Consider the following 7,623-nt stretch of genomic DNA (forward strand, 5'->3'; position numbering starts at 1 on the left):
CCACGTACTCTGAATTCCGGATCTGTAAATAAAAAACTTGTAAAACAGATTAATGATCTTATTTAATAAACTTAAACAATTTTTTAGCTCAATTGGATGAAACCGTTGAGGCTCCATCATCTGGCTCTTTTAAATAACGGAAACCTAATTCATAAGCCAATCGCCACTGGCTCACGTCTCCTAAGATCTGAAGCTGTTTTTTAGTGAGTCCAGAATGCTGTAGGAGAAATCTAAACATGTATCGCTTCTCCAGGGTTCTCTGTGGTCGGTTGGACTCACGGCGTCTGGCGTCTTGAGGTCTGGTTGGGTGTTGACAATCCTGATCAAGATATGATCCGGGCTCCATCAGGACACGCAGTCGCGACAACTGACAAAGGAGATTATTCACGGGTTGGTTCACCATTGAGCTGAGCAGAATCTGAAGGACGACGATGTTTTTTTGTCCATAGATCTCGAGACAATTATCTAAACTGAGAGAGGTTAGTAGAACAGTTCCAGGATCTCGCAAGTGACGGTGAGGCCATGGTCTTATTCGCTGGAGTGATGTCAGTCACAGCGCACACGCTCTTGGGTTCCAGGTACAGTACGAGACGCCAACGAGTGCTAGCATAAGATGCTCTGCGCCGGTATATTTTGGTCGTCCCGCATGCCATACGTGGGCCTTTTGACTAATCAGTCCTGCAACAAGCGCTGGCAGTGGAATAGGCCAGTGAGTACTAGCTGTTATCATGTTGATGTCGGTGACATGCCCTCTACTCCACGAGGCTTGTCTAACTAGGAAGCTTGCTTCTTCCTGGTTAAGTAGGTCAGATCCAAGTTTCATGACCAAACGTCCTAACCATACAGCTAGAGTCTCTTTAGGTTGGATCCTTGATGCTCCACACAAATACTGCAACTCAGTTTTGGTGCGAGCATAGTAAGCAGTAGCAACTCGATCAGTCGTTGTAGGGAGAGCTGCTCTTTTGGGAGTCGATGTTGTCATAGGCCGAACTGCTCCCGCGGGAGTCATTGTTGCTATTATTACTTCAGGCAGGAGGGGCGGATGCACTCCTCCGCTTAACTCTGTCCTACATCGGCAGGAAGGCGTGGTCAGTAGGGGCGTCGCTGCGTCGCTAGGCGGAGTTGCCAGCGACGACGCTGCGTCGATGGGCGGAGTTGCTGAGCGAACTCTCGCAGGTTCTTCCGAAGCTCCACCCTTCTTTTCCGGTTCTTCCACGTGGTCTCCCTCTTGCTTGGCGCCATCTTGGACCGGCGTCTCAGGTTCCTTTTTCTCAGCTGCTTCTTTGACCGCCTGAACAGCCATCTGCAACTGGGCTTTTTCTTGCACATTAGATTCATTATAGTATGAAAAGTTGCACTACATTTTCCCTCCTTGTCGTACCACAAGGCCACCCTCTCATCTGCGGCTCGTTCCTCCGCTTCCAGGTTTTCGCGGAGCTCAGATGGTAGCTCGCAACCCCTTAATCTAGCTGCCATGAGGGGAGGGAACCGGACGATTGGCTCTGGTTCTTCACTCTCCCGAGCATATCCTAGGCATCGGGCACACTCCCGGGTGAAGGTCGGGTTCGTCTCGCCCGCCGGGTTGGGTCCGGCGAGGGACACAGTATCGAGGGGCCTGAACAGGACCCGCTCGTTCCTCATTTATACATCCCAACGCCGCGGGGAGCAAATACACCTCCCTTTCTCTCGGGGCTCCATCTTCGGAGACTCCCTCTTCTCCCTTTAGCGAAAGGCGTCACTCAGAAATCTTTCACCCGTTCTGCCCGCCTGGTGGTAAGCGATGTGCACTTTCAGCTCCTCAAAGGTTTTCACTTGACGTTGGTTATCGCGCCAAGGGCAATTCCTAACCAATTCTAGCTCTAGCGTGTCCTCTCCCGATCCTGCCTGGGTCGCCATGTGCGGGCCCTCTCCCGATCCCGCCTGGGTCGCCATGTGTGGGCCGGGGGCAAGCCGGGCCCATCTTTGTGCACGCGGGCTGTGGCCAGCAGCCTGGGCACGCAGGGTTGGAGAAAACCACGGCGCGGTATGGTAAGCTCGAGCTAGAATCAGTCATGGAGGCGTAATGGTTGATTGAAAAGATTATTTACTTACACCCCAGGTGGTCGTGGTGTAGGCTGGTCAGCTTTCCAGGCACAGCTCCGCTTGAGTTCTCGGTGGAGGACTCTAATAGACTCAGTTCCTTGGCCCCGGAGTGGTTTAGGCTCCGCGGGTTCAATAATTCGTTCTCACGGAGCAGCTGTATCTCCATGGGTTACTCGGTTCCCAGGTCCCCCGGAGCTGTTAAGACTCCATGGGTTCGACAATTGGGTCCTTAGGATAGGGATACGTCTGGGCTGCGATCGGTGATGGGGAGAGGCTAGAGGTTATGTGCCTCAGAGTTGTTAAGGCTCTGAGGGTTCGGTAAATAGGTCCCCCGGAGTTGTTGAAGCTCCGTGGGTTCGACAAATTAAACCTCTGTTGCCCTCTTAAGGAAAAAGCTGGGTTCGTAGGGATCAGCAGCGCTTAGAAATCCTCACGCTCCTTTCCTGAACTCCACGTGCTTTCTCTCTCTCCGACTTGGGCGGAAACTACCCAAGCCTTTTGTACGGCTAGCAAGCCAATAGCTAGCCGCCACGTATGCCTATATTAAGACTGGCCAATAACATGGCAGAAATCTCAATACAAATGGCGGGAACTCCTTTGCATCGTGCATCACTATAATGCAAAAGGAATGCACTATGCAAAGAAAGCTACAGAACTGGCGGGAAAAACTCCTGCACGCGGGTTCTTAATTGCAACAGAACACTCCACCGTGCAAAAGAGCTGCAATTTGGCGGGAACGTGATTTAGCGATGCCGAAGCGCACACAAACAAGAAAAACCACAACTTTGGGTTGTGACAGTAATGATAATTTGTTTGTATTCAGCTGTGGCTATGCTAGGATCAAAGTGAGCAGACAGTGGGCAGTGTCTACACTGGTATAGGTTTACCCTTTTTCCCCCAGCATAAGTTTATTTAGGATTTGAGTAAGTTGCAGTTGTGTAGGGATTTGTCAGGGGTATCAAATCCATTTGGCCCTGCACAGTGCACACCCAATGAGTGGTGTGGGGCTGGACTACAGGCTAGATGAATGGCATGTAGCCAGCCCTGTGGGCTAGATCAGGCTCACTGACCTGCCACTCCCTCCCCCAACCACCCACTCAGGCTGGCATGTGGGTCAAGTCCGGACAAAGTGGTAGCATCTGCGACCAGATGATTTGCAACCCCTGGTTTATGTAGTCCAACTATCTCCATTTTTACACCAGTGTAAAGACTGTTTTTACTGGTATACACCTGTCACTTGTTTAAGCTCTACATGCAGTAAAAGATGTTGCATTTAAAACAAGATTTTCGTTTTCTGTGGTCAGTGGTCCTTTTATAGGTCCCAAATTTGGCAAATGATCCAAGGACTTCTTTAAGCAGATTAGTGATCTTGTCCCTGTTCAGCAAAACATTTAGGTTGCAATACAAGAAAGCATTTAATCATGTGCTTAAATGTCTTTTCCTAAACGGGAACCTTAATCACAGGCTCAGTGTTTTGCTGAATCAGGATGTGATAAGTAGCTGTGTATGTTGTGCCCAGTGGGCCAGGAGAAGTGGGAGAATGCACGGTGACTACAGCATATCTACATAGCTGCCCATCCTGTGGATGGCACTAAACACTCATGACTTAAATTAATTTTAGTGTAGCCCTGGTGTGTTTAAAGGTGTTGCATTTTAAGATGATTTTGAAACGCCAAAATCGTGTACTGAGACACAGAGAATTTTTTCTAAACATTTTTGGGACAGATCCTCATTTGGTAGAGACTGTTAAGTTCCATCAGAATTTACTGAAGTCACTTATCCCATTTTTCCCAGCTGAGATCCACACACATCTATGAAATTGACCATATTCTCCATTACCAAGAATGGCATCATAGGAGTTAAGTTCATTTGGGAACCTCGCTCTCTAAAATCTTAGTACTAGTTGTTTAGAAATTGAATATTATTTTCAGACCATAAGGTCTACTTTAACTTTGGTTGTAGGTACAGTCATCTGAATGTGGAGATATGTGCCTAATTATTAGGCAGCAACATACAAAAACTGTAGGTTTAGTTTTGCTGTTATGTTTTATTATTGGCTCCATTACTGAAAATAAACAGTGACCTTTTTTGCAATAAACAGTTCTGGAACCTCACTTCCTGTGTTTGCTGCACACAGCTCTACTGACTTTAGTGGGAACATGTCTGTGTAGGCAAGCCATGAGTTAAGTTGCTTAGCAACACGTATCTAATAACTGAGTATTAGATGTATAAGATGAAAGTGTGGCATATATGGATGAATGTAATTCTATTTATTCATTTATGTATCCAAGGTTGTTACAGAAGGTTTTCATAACTCTACAAAATATCCCTAAGACTAGGGACAGAAGTTACACAGAAACCGGTATACATGATTGGAACTGGAAGCCAGTTCAAATCTGTAACACAACAGAAGTTCAGCTCAAATTTCAAAATGGCTGGAACCAGTTTAAGGTAAACCTGAATGGTTGTAGCACCAGATTTAACTGATTTAGATTAAATCGGTTTCTTGAACTTCTGTCTCGGATCCCCTCCAGACTCAAATTAACTCACAGTCCCTCAGCATCCCAGATGCTTTGCACTTCACCTGAAAACTCCTTGCAGGGTGGGCAGGTTAGCTTCGGCTGAAGCTGTCTGTTCCAACCAAGCAGGGAAGTGTGCTCTAGCACTCCCTGACTTCTGACCTAGGCCTCTGCAGGCATGTGGCTGCATTTCCAGAATCAAAAGTGAATGTCTGTTCACTTGCTTATTGGTTCAGTCTATGTAGTTTAGCAGTCTATGCTAAGCAATCTATGCAGACTAACCTGTGAAGATTGAATCAATTCAGCCTGGGGCTTTTTGACTGCCTGTACTTGGCATAAGTGCTTGAAGTTGCATTTGAGCCTCTGAACTAACATTCATAGAAGTGGCTTCCTGTTGATGCCCGTGAAAGGAATTTTGTGAGTTGTTTTTTTTTGTAAATCTGCAGATGGAATATCTTGTATCCAAAGAATTTGGGGCCTGATACACTTGGCTTGTAATAGCAGACCTTAAACAGTTGGGGTGCTGACTAAAGGCCACCCATACATGATCAAACACATCATTTGAGTTGGATCTTTCATTCCATAAGCAGGTTGGGCAGGAAAGGGAGTAAAATCTAAATCCTGCTAGAACAATAAGAGGGACACTGAATCAAAAAATCTTTGCTGAATGTTCTACCCCTCAGCTCCTCTTGCAGGATTTATTAAAGAAGGGTCCACTCTTTTCTTTTCTTTATCTTTGAAAACAATAGGAGGCTGGCTGAATGAAGATATTAGGATTTACTAGCAGTAATTAAAAATTCTGAGGTAAAATGTTAGTTGTTCCCATAATCACACCAGCACTAAATAGTTTCAGAATAATATACCTAGGGCCTGATTATGGTAATGCTCCTTTTACTGGGTCAGATTCTCTTCTAGTTGAGCAGCAGCATAGCCAATGGAATTACTGCAGTGTTATTCCTTTAGTGACTGCCCTTTTGCCAAAAGTGACTTAGCTCTTTAGAGTCATTGCTTCTGGATAAATGTTTCAGAAGCCTCCTTATTACTTTGGCACTTTTAGAACATGTTAGTCCAATGTGCTAAGAATTAAATTAAAACGCTTCCTTAATTATCTTGAATGGCATCCTTTTATCGAAAACAATGGTCTGTGTATTGTGACACATTACATAAAACTATTGTTTGCTCTTGTAAATTTGTTGCTCTTGTGTTAAGCTTGTTAATTATGCTAATCTGTAGCCATAAATGATTAATTCATTTGAAGCAGCATGCTATAGGTTGTTTGTGGTATCATCAGAATGTTAAAGTCCACTAAAGTAATTTTATATGGCAGTTAATTCAGATTTATATTAACATGTATCATATGGTGGTGTCAACTGTGGATTAATTTACCTACAGTTTTATGTGTTAATCCTGCTCCTACAGGCAAAACAGAGTTCCAGTTTTATGATTTGATTCTTTCTTGTTGCTTAGAAAATACATGGAAGTGTGATGTGCCAAATGTATTCATTTTTCCTGTTTCCTACATTTCCGTCTGGCCTAGCTTCTTGCAGCATGAAATACAATGGACCTGGTCCTGCTTCCACTAAAAACTTTGGAATAGTTGCCACTGGTTTCAGTGGGAGCACAAATGGTACTGTGGATACTTGCCACATGCTTCTTTTACTATCGTGCATTTTGAATATAGATATGCCTGAGTTCAGCCACAAGGTAATTGGGTTCCATTCAAGAACAATGGGATCAAACTCGGTGACCTCTGTTATGCACGAGGTTAGGCAAGATGTTGGCCAAGGTAGTTTTCTCCTAATCGTTCTGCTGTACAGTTTTGAGGAATGAAGAAATCCTGCCATTTGGAATGTGGGAATTTTTTTTCCTTTTAAAAAACAAACAAACTGCAGAGTTCTTTTTTCTTTTCTTTTTTTTGGTGATCCATGTGTATATGTGAATTCAGGAATTGGCCTGATAAATTATATACATGAATAACTCTAATAATCTTGTATTATTTAAAAATAGTCATTGTATGTGTGCATATTTTTCTAAAATACAATCTAAAAATGACCTGAATGTGGATTTTAATGATTAACCAGACTATGAAAGGTTATATCACATTTTTTGGTTTGTAGTTTTCATCTGAGAGAGAGAGACTGCTGTTCCCTTTTTGTGGCTTGGATCAGATGTCTTTTCAAACTTGTGTTGATATGAGCTTTGGGTAATCTTAGGGTCACCTTATTTTCACAACATTCTGTTTGAAAATAATTATTGATGATACTTCATAGCATGGTTGAGCATCCCTGCACTAAATCCCCAGCTTGTAGGGCCTCTGGCCTGTGGAGCCATGGCGTTTAGCCCACAGGGCTTCCTATACGCTGGGAAGTTTGGCAGCAGAGGAGTGGTAGCAATTAGCACTGCCACTGATCCTCCACTGCCAAATTTCCAAGCCCCATACTTCCAGATTGGGCCCAGGTCAGTGCCACATGCCTGGATGGACCTAGGCTGGGGTCACATGGCTGGATTGGGCTGTGGCTGCACCTATTCCACAAACTGGATCAGCTCCCTGTCACATAGCCAGATCAGCCCTCTGTGCCAGATTGAACCCTGCTGCTCCCACCCTTTGGGCTGCCTTGGGCCCACCAGCTGCATCTAGCCTGCAGAGGGACCTGGCACCACCCATCTACCCCATGGGGCAAAAAGGTTGAGCACCCCTGATTTAATGAAATTCAGTGTTGAATAGGTATTGACAAGTCGAGTAATAGAAATATTTGGTACATGCATACAGATTCAGCCTTAGATTTGAATTGTGGAACACTTATCATTGTTTGAAACTTCTGCTCTCCAAACCCATAGGATAGTCAGTGACTGACAACTTGGGCAGAGCTCTCCAACTTTTGAGTGGCCAGGGATCATGTACTGCGCTGCATGGGCCCCCTCTGCCATGCTACGCAAAAGCTTCCTCTCTTCTCCCTCCACTGTATTACACTCCCCCCCCCCCACCCCCCCCCCCACAGGGGCCGCCGCCCCCCCCCCCCAC

At 45.2% G+C, this 7,623-nt stretch overlaps 1 protein-coding gene across 8 annotated transcripts in view; it reads left to right on the forward strand.

Moving 5' to 3' along the window:
* Positions 1–7,623, forward strand: part of RNF144B (ring finger protein 144B) — a 119,727-nt gene that overhangs the window by 53,001 nt on the left and 59,103 nt on the right. The window contains exon 1 of one of the 8 annotated variants that reach the window (XM_006024963.3): positions 484–578. The exons of the other annotated variants lie outside the window; for them this stretch is intronic. The gene's annotated coding sequence lies outside the window, so the exon portion shown is untranslated. Of the gene's footprint in view, positions 1–483; positions 579–7,623 lie in introns of those variants that run through there. 8 annotated transcript variants of the gene reach the window in all.

The sequence above is a fragment of the Alligator sinensis genome, unplaced genomic scaffold (genome assembly GCF_000455745.1).
Source record: "Alligator sinensis unplaced genomic scaffold, ASM45574v1 scaffold342_1, whole genome shotgun sequence".
In the NCBI taxonomy this organism is placed as follows: domain Eukaryota; kingdom Metazoa; phylum Chordata; order Crocodylia; family Alligatoridae; genus Alligator; species Alligator sinensis.